Raw genomic sequence first — 17763 nt, 5'->3', positions numbered from 1 at the left:
TTCCCAAACACTCCACACTCAGTCTTCTCCATTGCACAAGGAAAATATGTCAATGTAGATCACATCTGGGTCACAAAGGAAGTTTTAATCAATGTGTAAGTATAAAATAATATTCTCAGACCACAATGGAACAAAATTAGGAATCATGAGAAAGAGTCCAGGAAGGACTAAGTTTACTTATAAATAAGGCAATATACTTCTAGATAAATCAATGGAACAAAATAGATATTTCAAAAATAGATTCCCACATATACAGTCCACTTATTTTTGCCAAGTACCAAAAAAATAATATTTTCAATAAATGGTTCTGAACCTTGTTAAAATTGGTCACCTTGCTGAAAACCAAAAGAAAAATTTAAAGGACAAAAACATCAACATAATTTAGTGTAGGCAAAAATATTCTTTCCATGGTGTTGAGACAATGGAGTATCCATGGGGAAAAATTATCTCAATTCTTATATTACACCACATGAAAAACTTAATTTAAAATTGGATTGTAAATCTTAATTTAAAGGCTAAAACTAAAATGCTTTCAGAAGAAAAAATTTTTGTGAACTTGGGTTAGGCAAAGATTTCTTAGGAAAAAAAAAAACAAACTATAAAAAATAAATAGTAGACTTAATAAAATTACAACCTTTTGTTTTTCAAGAGACCACTTAAGAAAAGAAATAGTAAATAAAAGCCTATAAGAATATATCAATCTCTCTTATGAAGGATCTGTATTCTTAATACCCAAACACGGCACAATGACACAAACAAACCCACAAGGGGCCAGGGATATAGCTCAGTTGGTAGAGTTCTTGTCTTGTGTGCACAAGCCCCTGAGTTCGATCCCCAGCACCAAAAAATAAAAAATAAAAATTAAAAAAAAATGGGACAAGATATGAACAGATGCCCTAAAAGCATACACAAGTGGCCAAAAAACAAATGTGTGCGTGTACTCAAAGTGTTTCGGCATCAGGCACTCCAAAGAAAATCCACAATGTCACTAAGAATGGCTTTAAAATGTGTTGGTGAGATTATGGATCAACTGAGACTCATATGCTGATTTTTGTGACTATAAAATCTCACAATCATTTAGAAAAGCCTTTGGCAATTTCATATAAAACTCAACATATGCTTCCATATGACTCAGGATTCCACTCCAAGAGAAATGAAAACATATCAATAACAGGATTTGCATAACAGTGTTCATATCAGCATTATTCACAGAAGTTTCAAATTATAAAGTCCTAAATGACCATGAACAAGTGAACTGATGGCCAAATGTGGTTCATCCATGCCATGGAATTCTACTCGAGATGTACAACAACAGGAGGGGTCTCAGCAGTCGGTGCTGGTGAAAGAAGCTATACGCCAAAGAGAAACCCACTCCACATGTTCAAAATAATACAACAGGCCGACTTCGTGCACAGTGCCAGAGGTCAGCCAGCAGTCAAGGGAGTTCAGAGGCGCAGATGAAGACTGACTGCAAAGAAGAGTGAGGGGGTTTCTGGGGAGAGGGAGGTGGGGACTACATGCTGTTTGACAACAACCTGCAGACTGGAACTGTGAATTTTACTGTGCATAAAGTATATCTTATTAAAGTTGATTGGAAAAAAAAACCACCTAATTTCATCTTGTCAGAGGCGTCTGTTTGCATGTGAAGAACTGCTCCCTGTGGCAGTTGTCCTCCTGCCTTGAACAACTAGAAACCCAACAAAGCATCTGACAGAAGCTCTGCAGTTGTCACAGGTCAGTATCTAGAAGCAGTTTTCAGGCTGTGGGCATGAAGAGAGGGACAAAATAGAACACAGCTGTCTCTCTGAGTTGAGCAAACAGAGTAAAGGAGTCAGAGAAAAGAGTTTGAGCAGGTGAAAGTGGCTGGAATCTGCAGAACAGAGCATCAGGAATCACGCGCGCGCGCACACACACACACACACACACACACACACACACACACATAGAGTAAGAGTGAGAAAGTGTCCGAGAACTGTAGAGTCTGAGTCTGAGTCTCACCTGAGTACTGATTTGCTGATGCAAGGGCAAAATCTCCAACAGACGTGTGGAGGGATAAGCACAACCTAGTAATTCATACAATGGGAAGTTACTTGGCAGTGAAATAAAAAGACTACGGATGCAGGCAATGAGTCTGGATCTCAAGGCTTTCCACTGAAGGAAAGGCACCCCATAGAAGGCTGCATGCTTTGTGGTGTCAGAAACGGTGAACACTAGAACATGTAAACTTGAAGGGATAAAATGGAGATCAGTGGTGTTGGGGCTAAGGTGGAGAGCGTGGACTGACTTTAAAGGATGAGAGAAAAGGTCCTGGAAATATTTTGCTTTGCTTATGTTTTCATGAATGTGTTGTCAAAATTTTCACACTGTGCACTGAAAAATCAGTGGATTTTATTACATGTACATTATACCTCAATAAAGCTGGTTTTTAAAAATAATCCTGGAGTCATTATAAAGACTTCACCAGTCAATTACTTTTGGAAATTACTTTGACCACAATTCACTATCCTGAAAATTTTAAAAAGGAATCAGGCATCTGTCCTGTTTTTCCCATAGGAACTATATTTTCAAGTGATTAAAGAGTCAGAGAGAAAGATAGTTTTAGAAGACTTATAACTAATAGATGCAAATCCACCATCATCAGCATCTAATGAGATGATGGATCCAAGTGACAGTCCTGGTGTTGGAAACGTGGGTGGAAGGTCCAGGGGAAGCTCTACAACAGAGGTATCAGCTAGCATCGTTTGAAACCCCCCATCAGCCACAGTGTCACTAATGGAGGGACTTGCATAAGTAGATTTACCCTGAACCCAGTCCAACCTCAAGTTCTGACTGCCACTTCACAAATTCGTGAAAAAGTCAGTCAACATGAGAAAGCCAGATCCAGAATGCAGATCATTTCTGGTTTTGTCAGCTTTTTCGTGGTAGTGACCGAAAGACCAAACAACAATTTTGAGGAGAAAAGTTTATTTGGGGCTCACAGTTTCACAGGTTTCAGGTTATAGACAGCTGACTCCATTACTCAGGGGCAGAGGTAAGGAAGAAAATCATGGTGAATGGGTGTGGAGGAGGAAAGCAGCTCAGGACATTACACCAGGAAAAGGAGAGGACTTGCCTCACCATAATAAAACATCCCCAAAGGCACATCCCCATTGACCCTCTTCCTCCAGCTGAAGCCAGAACTGGGGACAGGCAGTTAGTGTAGAAATAGGGAATCAGGTCAAATCGAGGAAATGGAGGCCATGAAAGCCACCTACCTCTGGAAGTTGGAGACAGTCCCTGGGAGGATGGAATGTCAAGGGTCTCCAGAACCCACTGATTACCAAATTTACCTGCCCTTGTCAAGGACTGCCAGCAAGGAGCTGCTAATTAGTGCCCCCTGGGTCCTTGCCTGTCTGAATCACTTTGGCCCTCCCCCTGCCATCTGCTGCTCACCTTTTTTGCTATGTCACCATCAACTCCTGGTCCTAGTCATGAAGGCAGGAAGGAGAGATAAGCGGGGAGAGAACAGAACCAAAGAGACCCTAACCTATAAAAGAGGTCGGGCGTACTCACTTCTTGGATGCTAGAACATCAGCCATGGCCCCCTTCTCCCTCCCAGGAGAATCCGTATTACCACCTTTAAACTAAACCTGCTTAATATGCTTGCCTTAGTGTGCTTCTCTAGTGTTCAGACTTGACATTCGAGGAACAGGACTGGTCACTGGTAAATGGCGGTGTCACAGCCACCCCTATCTGCCTACAGGAACCACCCAGTCAATCCCTATCAGCAGATTCATGCACTGATTAAGTTAATGCTGTCATAATAGAGCACAGAGCTTGGCACTGGATTGTCTTGTGAATTTGAAGAATGAAATCCATGGGTAAAAGGATGAGAGTAAAGTAACAGAATTTATTAGAGTAACAGGAAAAAGAGAAGAGCTCCCAGGTAGGAGGGATGTGAAAAGTGGCTTGCGTAGGTTCATGGGTCTACAGGGCCAGAGGAGGGACTCCTGCCCGGTCCTGGGTAAGAGCTCGGTGTCCGCAGCTCTTCGTGTGCTCTTTGGTCCACACGAGTTACTGTCCCCCCTTTATTGGTGGGGGTCTGGGTACCAAACAGCAGATGCCCCACTAGCAGTTTTTTCTATCTTCACAGGAGTCAGTCTGACCTGGATGAAGCCTGGTTTGGTCTGTAGCTTCTCAGTCATGCTGAATAAAAAACTGGCCTTAGAGTCCAAGGTCCTTGCCTGTTTATTTTAACCCTTTCTCCTGCCTAAACAACCCCATCTTTTTACCTCTCAGTGTCCTTGCAATGTCTCACACATGAGCTTTTAGGGGACACCTCATACTAAATCATAACAATTCAAGAGAATTATCTGATATCTCTGACAAGTCAATAGCAAGACATTGAAAAGTAAACAAACAGGAGGAGCTACTTGTAAAATAGTCTTGAGAGAAATAAGCACCAGAGTAACGCTTAGGCCTGTCTGGATCATGATTCCCACAAAGAAACTGAAAGCACCTTTAGTTTGAGGGAGAAGTTTAAGCGGAAGATGGATATTAAAAGACACTGAGGTGCCCTTGTCAGCAGCACAGGGGGAAGTTTAAGTGGAAGATGGATATTAAAAGACACCGAGGTGCCCTTGTCAGCAGCACAGGGGGAAGTTTAAGCGGAAGATGGATATTAAAAGACACTGAGGTGCCCTTGTCAGCAGCACGGGGTGTGATAATGGGATCTGTTCCAGTCTGTCCTGGTTGCTCTAAAACAAACCGGAAGTGGAAATTCATAAACGGCCATTTACTCCTCACTCCTCATGGCTCTGGAAGCTGGGGCACAAGGCGGGGCTCCTGGATCAAGAAGGCACGCGCTGTCCTCACATTCTGGGAGGCACGGCCGCTCTGTGGGGTCTGTTTCTCAGGGCACTAGCCCCGTTCAGGAGGCTACCAACCTCCGGCTGAGTCCCTGGTCAAGGGCCCACCTTCTGAACATGCATGAATTTGGAAGGGGCACATTCAAACCGGAGCATCACGGTCATGTTAACAAAGTGTAGTCAGCCCAACACGCGTGCCACGGGTCTACAGGTGGACAGGCATTACACGAATCTTGGTTGTGCTACATAAAACTACAATAAGAAGTAAAATAGTGAAATGAGAACACGGGGTCTCCAGTGAGAGGAATGCTACAGATGCCAACTGTAAAGTCAAGAGTGGTCTGAAAGCATGACCTGATTCAGAAAATATTTTAAATTCCCCACGTAAGAATCTGAAGAAATACATAAGCTATCCAGAAGGATGGGAAAATTTGAAGTCAATGAGAGATAATTAGACTACTAACTGATAATCCAATGGCAATAATATAAAACAGAAACTGAATGTTTTCAAGACCAAAAAAAAAAAAAAAAAAAAAAAATAGGTGCCAGCCAAAAATTCTACACAGTAGAATAAAGGAGGGTAGACCAGTGAGCAGAAGGCAGACAGCCTGACGTCCTTCCCAGCAAAGTGGAGGAGTGCAGACCAGTGAGAGGACAGTCTGAAGACCTGCACATAGAGAAGGGCTGGCCAGTGAGCAGAAGGCAGACAGTCTGACGTCCTTCATAGTGAAGCAGAGGAAGGCTGACCAGTGAGCAGAAGGCAGACAGCAGGAAGACCTTCAGAGCTAAGAAGAGGAGGGCAGCAGGTGTGGTGGCACATGCCTGTGATCCCAGGGGCTCAGGAAGCTGAGGCAGGAGGATTGTGAGTTCAAAGCCAGCCTCAGCAAAAGCAAGGCACTAAGCAATTCAGTGAGATGGTCTCTAAATAAAATACAGAATAGGGCTGGGGATGTGACTCAGTGCCCCTGAGTTCAATCCCTGGAACCCCCACAAAATGTAGAGGAAGCTGACCAGTGAGCACAGGGCAGACATCGTATGTTCTGCACAGGGAAGTAGAGTACAGATCAGTGAGCACAGGGCAGACAGTCCGAAGTCCTGCACAGTGAAGTAGAGGAGGGCAGACCAGTGAACAGAGGGCAGCCCATCTGAACTCCTAAACGGAACATTGAAAATATGTCTCTGTACTGAACATGACCAAGGCTGCTTGATCCTTCTGTGTGAGGACCTGTACTCTTTAATCCTTCCTCATGTGACCCCACTTGTCACATGACCTGCGCTGTCTCTGTGTGGAATGTGGACCAGGGCTGTTTGAGTATTTCCATGTGTCAGATGACCAGCTCTCTCTCTCTCTGTGAAAGTGGTTCAGAGTTCCTTGGTACTTCCACCTATCAGATGACCACCTGTCTCTGTGTGCTGAACATGACCCAGACTGCTGGTTCCTTCCATATTCACAGGACTAGGGCTCTCTCTGTGTGGAACCTGGATCATAGATGTGTGAATCCTTCCACATCAGATGACCAGGGTTTGCTCTCTGAGGAACATGTACCAGGGTTGTGTGACTCATTCCACATGTCAGGTGACCAGTATTCTCTGTTCTGAACATGGACCAGGGCTGCTTGGATCCTTCCTCGTGTTACATGTCTAGTGAGTTCTCCATGCTGAACATGGATCAGGATTGTTGGCAATCCTTCCATGTGTCACATGAGCAGGGCTCTATCTGTGCAGAACATGGACCAGGAGTGTTTGAATCCTTCCACATGGCACATGTGCTGGGGTCCAGCCCTAGCAGGGGTCGTAGTGGTCACAGGCGATGGAGTAGGTGTTGGCAAGGTGGAGAACAAAGCAACACAAACTCAAGGAATGGATGCTATGTTCTAAATTTTATTTTTCCCAGCCAGATTTTTATACATTAAAAGGTTGACAGTTACACGTTTTTCCAGAACAGAAAAAGATCACAAGGAAAAATAACAAAAATATCTTGTACAATCATTACTAGACCAGGCAATGAAGTATTCTAATTATTTTTAGTAATTGCTTACTCGTGATAACCTATAACTAAACAACAAGACATATTAATATTGTTTAACTAATCATAAAGGTTAAAGCAAGTTCAGCAGGGTTGAGTAAATGTCAGTTGTGTGGCTACTGCTGTGGTTAATAAGTGCTAGACAGTTTAAGCTAACAATAATATGACATCACCGTCCACTGTGTGAACTTAACATTGAGGAACTTTTTCTCCGGGGGATAGGTGGCCAATAATATTTACAGCATTCAGTAAATCCTAATCTTTAAGAAATGGAATATCTTGAACTCTTGTATGTATGCTTTCAAACCAGATTATAACATGTCCTGATTTTACATCTAAATATCCCGTGGGAGATAAAGGAGGGGAACTTAGAGGCATCCCTCTGTAAGGATGTCATGGTTTTCCATTAATTAAATAAGCATTGTCATAAGGTGTTTTAGCTGTAGAAACTCTATTTTCTTTATTTCTTCTGTTCCTGTTAATCATTCCTGATGGGGTTGGAGTTATTCACCTACATACTTCAGGTCATCTGAGAGTAGTCAACAGGGATCGGCAGCTAGAATCTATTTTTGTATTTTCTCATAACATTCTTGGTTACTCAAAGTTTCATTACAAATGACTAAATCTGAAATCATTGTTCCATTAGAATTCTGGTTTTTATGTTTTAACCCTGGTTCTGTTAAGACCCCTGTTTCAGGGAAAACACATAAAATATTAATAGTAAACCTACACATATTAAGCAAGCAAGGAAGGAAAGTCCGCAACTGAATTTGCAATATGATGAGACTTTGCAAACACCTTTATTACTCAGCGGAATCCTTGTCAAGCACTGAGGGGAATTGCAGGTGGCGTAACACACATGAACTGAGCTCTCTCAGTGCTGAACATGGACCATGACTGCTTGAATCCTTCCATGGGCCGCATGAAAGGTGCTCTTTCTGGGCCAGGAGTGTTTGTATCCTTTAACATGTTATTGACTGGCATTCCCTCTGCTGAACATGGACAATTCTTCCACATTGTCAGTTGACCAGTGTTCTCTGTGCTGAACATGGGTCAGTGCTGCCTGAATCCTTCCATACATCACATGACCAGCTCTCTGTTCTGACCATGGACAGGGCTGCTTGGATCCTTCTGCACATCACACAACCAGTGCTCTCCCTGCACTGAACATGGACCAGGCTGCTGAACTCTTCCACATTTTAGATGACCAGCCCTCTCTGCTGAACCTGGACCAGGGCTGTTTGAACCCTTCCACGTGAGATTTACCAGTGCTCTCTGCATGACTTTCAGGCCAAGTGCAAAAAAAGAAAACCTGGGACCCAGGCAGAAGTGGGGAAATCAACCCCTCTTTCCACACTGGTAGACAAGCAGACACCAAGGGATCCTGACCTCCCTGCAGGGTGCTCCTTGAAACTCCCTTCTCTGGCCCCTCAGTCACCTTGGTCACAGCCACAATCTCTTTTCTGCTACTAGCCTTGCTGTGGAAGGAAGGCCTCTGCTCTGGCCCAGATACATGGTGCCTGGCAAGAAGAGACTAAATGACCCCTGTCCCTACTCCCAAACCTTATAAGAAGAAAACAGTCATGGCCATAGGGCAAGAGTGAGGAGAGGAAGGCCAAGAATCTGTCCCAGGGAAGTGGCAAGGGAATGGGAAACAAGCCCCCCAGTGAGAGGAGGCTTTAAGTACCAACTGTCTTGTCAAGCTTCACTTAGGAAACACAAATTCCAAGATAAAATTATGAATTCTTGTTGGGGGCTGTGCCATGTGGGCTGCACCGGGATGGCGCCTGGCGGCCAGCCAGAGGTTGCTTTGATCACATCGGCATGAGGAGTTGATTAACATAAGCATACCCAGGTGATTTGTCATTGGCCGTATTCAATTAAGTCCATGCACACAACGTGTGCACAGGTGTTCCCGAGTGCTCCTGCTCGTGCCTGCTCGCTTTAACCTTTGCCATGATAGGGCAGCTAGCTCTTCACCTGATCTCAATTAGCGTGGCCCCGCCCTCCGCCTCCTGGAGGGGATATAAGCGGGCAGTAGGCAGAAGGAGAAGCAGCAGTAAGCAGAAGCAGCAGTAAGCAGAAGCAGCTAGAAGAAGCAGCTAGCAGAGAGAAGCAGCAGCTAGCAGTAAGAAGCAGTAGGCAGCGGCAGAAGACAGATCGTAGAGTGGAGAACTGAGAACACACCTCTAGGTTGCACCCTTTAGTTCACAGGATGCAGGACACAACTTCAAGAAGCAGCAGCAGAGTTTAAGAAGAAATAGATCTCGACAAGCGTAGAAGCCTCTCTTTCTCTAAAACTTCCTCTAAGCAAAGTCTCTCTTCCTGATAAAACTGTCTCTATAAGCAAAGACTATCTTTCCCTCAAAGTCTCTCTTCCTCTATAAATTAGTGAATATAGGAAAAGTAGTTTATTTCCAGTCCACCTCCGATAAATACCTGTGCAATTGTTGCCGTGGGTGGCGACAAATTCTGGCCTTCCAGAGACCCTGAGCATTTCTGCTCCCTACTTGTGTTGGGAAAGTAGCTAGGAATGATCTTGTTATAAATGCCACTAAGCACAGAGACGTCTGGGGAGCTCCAAGGGCTGGGACTTGGGACAGCGGATGGGAGAGCAGGCTGTGCTCTGCTCTGTATTGCTCTTTGATATACAGAGCAGCAGTTATCAGGCTGAAACCTGAGCTAGTACTTCTTGAGTACAAGTGCCAAGGTAGGATGATTCCACACCTTATATACATGGGTCAACAACCGCCATCTGCCCAGCACCACCACGAGGCACAAATTGATAAATAACTTACATGTGTCAACTTATCAAACTCAATCAGGAGCACCTGGACATGACAAATCCTACCAGAAATACCAAACATGGGGGCTTATCTGCCCCACAAGATGAGAACCCTACACTACAGAACCATAGAGGAGGAGCCCCAGCCCAACACTGAACAGAGTACCTTGACCTTGTCACCTGGTCATGCATCACAGGCCTTGCCCAGGAAAACTGCATGTGTGACTAGCTGCCAATCTCCTGTCTTGAAATTCAGCAAAGCATAGTTCTCCTACCTGTGATGACCACACATGGGCTGGCTACAAGCTGACATCTGGGGCAGACACTGCAGTCAGTCTGTCTGGACCCTCTGCTTCGACAGCTCAGAGGAACTGGTTCTTTAAAACCCTTATCTGACCACCTACAGTGATTCTTTGACTCTGCATCCCTCCTTCCCCACGGCCTCTCACTCTCTGTCTCTGCTCTTGGCTCAGCTTCCTGTAACCCTGTGGCCACTCACACCCTTTCTTAGTCTTTCTGTGACCTCGCTATGTGTCACTGTGTTAAGCATGTGTGCCTGGAGTACTACAGGTGTTAGAAATTAAGTTCAGAATGGAATAAAAGGACTTGTGCTCGCCTGGCTTATGACCATCAGGTGACCCACAAGTATTCAACGAACTGCCACTGCTGAAAGTGCGTAGCCTGTGAATTCACTATCATTCAGTAAACTCTGACATTGTGGAAAGACATGTTTGGTCATGTTAATGACAGCTTACTCATGACAGAGGTGTAGTAAAAATGGGGAGGATGCTTGAGGTTGACCGTTCTAATGAGGGAAGAATGTGTATAAAGGTGCAAACGCCCATCCAGTGGATGCATAAACAAACAGGTAGAGGTATCAAGAGAAAACGGGTTGGATTTTCCAATGGGAGGCATGCAAAGAAAGAGGGCATGAAGGGTTTCACCCCTTGACCCCCAAGAACATAGAGAACAGGGCCAATTTCAGGAGGGGATGATGCAGGATGAGTGGGTGGGAAACTGAAATGCGGTATGAACCCAAATGAGTTGATGACAAGAATTTCATCCTATCCCCATCATAGGAAAGACTTTATAAATTTTCTACTTTTGAGTTTAGAAGTTGGGCCCAGAATCTGTGAGCTTTTAGTGAACAGGCTTCTGGGGGCAGAGTGGGAAGATCGTAGTACTTAGGTAGTACAACTCTGTTCCTTGGAATGTGACCTTTGGGGGTTCTACCATTCAGGTTCCACTGACCCCATAATCTGGCAGAACCATGGCCTAATTCTGTAGTGACTTGAGGGTTTGGGTGTGGTTCATGGAGAAGTGCTCCTGGTGCCCGTCGACTGCCCCTGGGGCTAAGACTGAGGCAGAAGGGAAGTGGTGCCGGAGCTGCACCTGGGAGGACTGTTCTGCAGACATTTTCATGGGTGGTTGAACATCTGTCAGAAGTTCCGCATTTATACCATTTTTGAGACCGATGGCGGGTTCTTGTCATCTAGGTGTATAATTTTATATGCCATGTGAGTCAGAAGCATCCTCCAGAATGTAGGAAAGGCTGGAACATCAGTAGGCCCATATCCAACAATCCCAATAAGACCACAAAGGAATTAAGTTTACTTAAGACTTTTAAGTGCTCCTCCACAGTTGGTAGGTAGGGTGGGGACTGAAGTAGTTATCCCTGCTTCAGAAAATACCTGCAGAGAGACAAAACAGATCTACAAAGGGACAGTTCAGGTTTGGGGAGGATAGACAAGATGTAAAACCACAATTGTTAAAAAGTCTAAGAGAAGTAGGATTCCTGAATGGGGCCACTGTTATTATGGTAAAATTTTGTCCTGGTGTCCAGATATTACTCATCTGAGAAAAAAATCAAAATTAATAGGTCACGAGAGAGGAGATAACTAGGTTGGGAACTACTTATCCATGGACCTTCTCTTGAAAATATATTTTAGGTCCTCTATTGGTTCACATCTCCCCTCTGTGGATCCACATCTCCTCTGGGCAAGCTGTCCTCAGTGCGGCAGGACTTGACTCAAGAGTAATGGATCTAGCTAGCAACACCAGGCACCTTTACTGCTGCAGAGATAGAAAAGACAACAAAGGGCCCTTGCAAGGAGTAAACATCCTGGAGATCTGGAACTTAACTCCCAGGTGGGCATTAGGCAGGGGCCCATGACTGATCCCTTCCATTTTCCTGGTGTCCACAGTCCTGGTTGAACTATTAGAATTGATTTAGGGAAGTAGTATATTGTATTATACTGATGGCTTCAAGGTCAGTAGGTCAGAGAATAGTAAAGATCTGCCACATGGCATTTGAAAGGGACAGAGTTGAAAATGGGCCTTGGGAACAATACTGAAGAGCCACAGGGCAGAGTCCCACCCAAGACATGAAAGATTCTTAACATTTACCCAGGAAGAAGGAAGATAGTTACTTAATTCCCAGGACCTGGTCACTTGTTGAGTGATCTATGAAAGAGGGTCCACTATCACTTTGGAGGGACCTGAGTAACACAAACCTAAGAATGACTTCCTGGGGAAGATGAAGAGGTGGCTCCTCTTGGAGAGCACTCACCTAGCATCCGCAAGGACCACGGTTCGAGTCCCTCCCCGGTCCATCAGATGGAAAGACTTTTCAATATACCAAAAAAAAAAAGAATGACTTCCTGAAAGAGGGTCCTGACCTCCAGAACATGCTCCATTCTGTGAAGGGATCCACAAAACCAGTGGGAATTGATATCCTTTGCAAGAGGGTGAGTAGGAACTGTCTACTTGCCAGCCTTCCCCTGGGTAAGTTCCTCAGCTTTGTACAGTGGAACAAGGGGAAGAAGTCTGCTATTTAGTGGATTATTTGAGCAAGGTGGCATGACTGACAGACTTCCTTTATGGTCTTGGAAAGCCCTTGTCTATGAATTACCTTTTGCAAATTAAGTGACAGCTATCCCATCAAAGTGGCAAGTTTCATGTAAGCATTTATAAGGTCCATTGTAGGGACTGAGGGATATAGATCAGTTTGAAAAATTCAGTGGTCCAGTTTGAAATGGTCCAGTTTGAAAAATCCATTGGGGTCAAGGTGGTATGAGTTCCAGCAGAGCAGGATGAGGGCCTCAAAGATGATCTCTCCCCCTGGGTTCTGCCCAGCAGCCATGCACACCTTTCAATCTGCCTTTCACTCCCTCCCAGGCCCTCCTGCTCCTGTCAGCCTACTCTAACACCCTCATTCAATTTGTTCTACTGTTCTATCTGTCAAAACCATGAAATCAACACTGGCACATTACTTTTAACTGAATTCCACACTTTATTCAGATTTTACCATTAACATCATTTCTCTTTGAGGATCTCAGCCAAGATAATACATTTAGTTGCGATGTATCATTTCCTTTGGTGTGGCAACTTCCTACTTTTCTTGGTGTTTTGTTCGTTTGTTTGTTTTGTGTGTGTATGTGTTGAATGATGATTAGGTAATTTGTAAAATGTCCATCAATGACCCTGATTTTTTCTCATGGTTTAGGCAAGAATATGGACTCTGAGGAAGAATGACAGACAGAGGTGAAGTGTTCTTGTCATATCATATCAGAAAACATACCGTCACCACGACTTACCCCTGATGTTAGTCAGCACTATCACCTGGACCAGGTGGCATGTGTCCTTTTCCTCCACTGTAAAGCTATGCTTTCTCCCTTTTTTCTTACTATACTCTTTGAAAGTTACAAAGCACAGACCACACTGGAGGTGGTGTTACAGGGGAGGGGGGATTAAATTCCACCTTCTGGGTTAAAATGATTTACTTTTCAAAATGAAAAGTAAATTTTTTTCAATTTCGTGTATATATATATTATATATTTATATTTATTATATATATACACACACACACACACATATATATGCACTAAGTAAGCACCTCAAGACATTGGATAATGCAACTCAATGCTCATTCAATGAAGGACTGTTGGGACTAATGACACATTCACTAACTCAGGCTTACTCCTTACTCCGTGGCGAGTGAGCAAGATCAAGGCCTCAAAGGCGGTTTCAAAAGTTAGTGACGATAAATCGGACCACCGTCAGGGATTGGTTAACAACAGTTCCGCGGACATGATCAGCTCATGCTTGCCATATAGTCCTATGGGACTCTCGCCTGCGAGACACCCCCCCACCCCGCCCCGTGCCTTGCTGACCACCATACATAAAAGCTGTGTGACTTCCTAATAAACAAGTTCCTGCTGTGACTGGTCTCCCTGATGCATCTGATTGTCCTCTGCCCAGAGGGCTGGGTGCGGGCAGTCAGTTGGCCCTACCCTTCCCGGTCTGGCCTTGTTGGGGAGTGCTCCCTTCCCTTGTCGCTGGTCGAGAAGAACAAGGGGGCTAAAGACCCCAATATAGAGCACTCTGCTAGATACTTCCTATACAAGCTGGGCACAGCCCTTCACCACAATGAGTTCATGGTAAACACTCAAGAAAATGCAATTGCTACTGTATACCAAATGAGTAAAAAATAAATTCAGTTGGAATAATGAAAATTTTCAAAGAAAAGTAATCTTTGGGCAAAGCACTCAAAGTTGAACAGAATTTGGACAGGTGATAATAGATAAGAAGACAGAGAAGATGGAGAAATTAGCAGACACAAAATATGGGGGTAGAAAAGGGTAGATTTTTTAAAGTTCAATTTCAGACAAAACACAACTCGTTAAAAGTCTGGACATGTGCACATGCATGCACACTCTTATTCACTGCATCCTAGCCCCCTGAGCCAAGGGAAGCATTCACTTAAAATCTTCAGTCAAGATTTTATGGCTTAGCACAACTGTATAGTGTTATGGCTAAATCAGGATCTCCGAAATTCCGATTCTGAAATCCTAACCTCCTACTACCTCTGAATGTAACTGCGTTTGAAGATAGGGTCCTAAAAGGTAATTAAGGTTTAATGACATCATTAGAGTGGGCCCTCATCACATATGACCAGTGTCCTCTTAAGAAAAGCTGACTCAGTCAGACAGATACAAAAGGAAAACCATGTGAAGACAGGAGAGAAGCCTACATCTATGTCCCCTGGGGAGAAGCCTCAGGAGAAGGGTGGAACCCCGTCTTTGGCTCCCAGCATCCAAGACTATAGCTTCCTAAGTTTCTGTCCTTTAAATCACTCATTCTGTGGTATTTTGATACGGAAGCCCTAGTTAGAGACTATTATTAGATGAAATATGGCAAAACTTGCAAACTGCACTTTATAGTGATGCAGTGGTGAAGCCTTGTTATTGAAGAGTTCTTTCAGTTCATTAGTGGGATGAAGGGAGTGAGGATGAAGTGAGAGAAAGTAAAGGTAAAATGCAGTGAAACTTGGAGTTCGTTCAAGTTAAAATTCAGCTGTTTGTCCATTCTGACCCTCACCGTAATAGTAGTTCTCGCTGTTTAAATTCTTTCCCCACAAGGTAAGAGTGACCTCATGAAGTTTCTGAGGATCGCCAGGGCACTCTCCCAGTTCGTGAATCCTCTTCCTTGCCAGCAGGTGCTGAAATGCGCTGCCTCAGATGGTCCAGGCAAAGTAGCAGCTTCACCTGGACCCTCTTGTGCTTTCTGCGGGAAAAATAAGAGGGAATACAGCGCAGTCTGGTAAGCTTGCACCCAGGACCGCAGCTGTCCCGGCGGGTGACCTTCCCGGGCTAACCCTGCCGACATCCCTCGCCCTCGTGCAGCACGGGTCGCGGGGGGCAGCCTCCTGCCTGCACTGCCAACCTCAGTGGGTGGCATCACGGGAACCAGAGGACGGACGGCAGGTGGATGGACCCTGGCACCTCGCACTCCTCCTTCTGACGGGACCAGGGTTAGGAGAACCAATCTGTAAACGGGCTCACTGTGCTGACCGCCCCAACGCGCTTGCTTTCTACCTGCAGCCCTGCCGGCCGAGGTCGGCAGGTCACCTCGCATCCCTCAGGCCACGTCCTGCTCCCTGGAGAGATGCAGGTCTGGATGACGACAACGAGGGGAGCCCAAACCACCCAGGGGACGGGATCCCGAAGCTCGGAAGCAGTAAGGACGATTCCTCAATCAAGAGCTCCCTAAGCATTCAAGGTCGAGAAGCCAGGCGGAACAGGGCGGCAGGGGCAAGGTGACCTCGAGCCGTCTCGGCAGCCTGGACTCCACAGCCTAATGTCGCTGGGGTCGGTCACTAGTCCGAGGTGGACCTGGGGGGCTCCCCAACAAAACTGCAGCGCAGCAGAGGCCAGTCCCTCCCGAGCGCCCCCTTCAGTGTGGCCTTTCACTGTCCCTTCGGTAAGCTCGTGCCTGTCACCTGGTCGCAAGTGTGGGGTGGCGGTCACGCTGCCCGGCTGCGCTGCCAGCTCTGGGCAGCGCCCCCGGGACAGGGCGGGGATCAGAGGGGCAGACCCTGGACTCCAGCGAAGGCAAGGGGCGGAAAGGACACGAGCAGGACGGCGCAAACATGCCTGCCTGACGTAAGACATCCCAGATTGCGAGAGCGACTCCTAAACCAACGCCCTTCGGCAAACGCCACACCCTCTTCCGGAGCCCCATCTCCTCAGCCACGGGATTTCCCGATATCGCGAGGCTATCGTTGTCTCGCGCATGCGCATAAGCTTGGACTGGTCCTCGGCCCGCTCTGACCACAAGCCGCGAGAGGTTTTCACAGTCTCGCGATAATCCTGCTCTCTGCACGCTCAGGCGCCTGAAGCCGGCGGTCCGCCCTTCCCGCAGCACTTCCGGTGGGTCCGGCTCCATAAGAGCGCGTGCGCGGCGGGCTTTGGCCTTTCGCGTCGGCTCGGTGCGGCGGGTGTGCTCTTCTCAGCCTGGTTGCCCCGCTGGTAATTGACCAGAACGTGGAGAGGTGGGAGTGCGGGGGACTCGCTTCTCCGGCGGCGAGCGGGAGAGTCGCGGGGCGGAGGCCGGGGCCGGGGCCGGGCCCGGGCCGGGGCTGGGCCGGGTGCTGCCCCGAACCTCCATGTGTCTTTGGGACCTGCCGGCCGTGGCAGTCTCCCTTCCTAGCCATGGAAGAGTATATGCTTGTTTATTGGCAAAGCTGTCACCATTTAATTGGTATCAGATTCTGACTTGCACAAGTGACATTCCTCACTGGAGACCTGGGGTGGCGTGGCTGGGCTTCCCCGGGACATGGTTCAGGTCTGCAGGGAGCGCCTCCCCGCCGCTGAGCGGAAGAACCCTGACCAGGTGCTGTGCTCCGATGGGACTTCGGAGTTAGTCCGAAGGCCCCGTCGCGGCGGCCGGTGGAGTGGGGGCACCCGAATGCTGTTGACTGTTCTGATGCCGGTCTTCCTTCCCTACAGACGTCAAGAAGCCCCAGTGGCGGTGGGTGACGGCCCACAGCATCGCAGTGGATCGCCGACCTCGATTTTAGTCGGGGAACGGGCGCTTTGAGTTACGCGCTGGTGACTGTTAACACTGCTCCGCCGCAGCCAGAAAGGCAGCTCCTGGAGTCCGTGCCATGCCCTTTAGATGAAGAGAGTTGGAAATGGCCCAGAGACCCCCGAGTAGCTCCTGAAGTCCATGCCATGCCCTTTAGATGAAGGGAGTTGGAAATGGCCCAGAGACCCCCGAGCAGCTCCTGAAGTCCATGCCATGCCCCTTAGATGAAGGGAGTTGGAAATGGCCCAGAGACCCCCGAGCAGTTCCTGGAGTCCATGCCATGCCCCTTAGATGAAGGGAGTTGGAAATGGCCCAGAGACTCCCGAGCAGCTCCTGGAGTCCATGCCATGCCCCTTAGATGAAGGGAGTTGGAAATGGCCCAGAGACCCCCGAGCAGCTCCTGGAGTCCGTGCCATGCCCCTTAGATGAAGGAAGTTGGAAATTGCCCGCAGACCCCTGACGGATGCTTTCACTGATAACGACTTTCGTCTGCTTCTGTAAAACTAGGCTTGCTTGCATTGGCTACTAACCCCAGCGGCGATATCACGCTGCTTATACGTCATTTTTCCTATATATGCTGTAGGTTATCGACCCCAGGGCAATCCCCCCTTTTTTTTACACCACTTTTAGGTGCTTGGATGATCATCACTGGCCACCTGTAATAAAGGCTTCTTTTGGTTTTTACGTGAGTGGCTCAGAGATCATTTTCTTGCAGTTTTCACTCTGGGTACAACGAT

At 46.6% G+C, this 17763-nt stretch overlaps 1 long non-coding RNA gene and 1 other non-coding gene across 2 annotated transcripts; both read left to right on the top strand.

The window, feature by feature from the left end:
- The first annotated feature begins 16355 nt into the window (after positions 1–16355).
- On the top strand, positions 16356–17710 carry LOC124988669 (uncharacterized). The gene is made up of 2 exons (XR_007109467.1): positions 16356–16490; positions 16948–17710. It is a non-coding gene; the product is annotated as an uncharacterized LOC124988669 (long non-coding RNA).
- Positions 16601–16731, top strand: LOC124989831 (small nucleolar RNA SNORA24). Its single transcript, XR_007109649.1, has one exon. It is a non-coding gene; the product is annotated as a small nucleolar RNA SNORA24 (small nucleolar RNA).
- Positions 17711–17763: the final 53 nt, after the last annotated feature.

This window comes from Sciurus carolinensis, chromosome 7 (assembly GCF_902686445.1).
Source record: "Sciurus carolinensis chromosome 7, mSciCar1.2, whole genome shotgun sequence".
Classification (NCBI taxonomy): domain Eukaryota; kingdom Metazoa; phylum Chordata; class Mammalia; order Rodentia; family Sciuridae; genus Sciurus; species Sciurus carolinensis.
The sequence above is the reverse complement of the archived record's forward strand: the minus strand, read 5'-3'. Positions and strand labels throughout refer to the sequence as shown.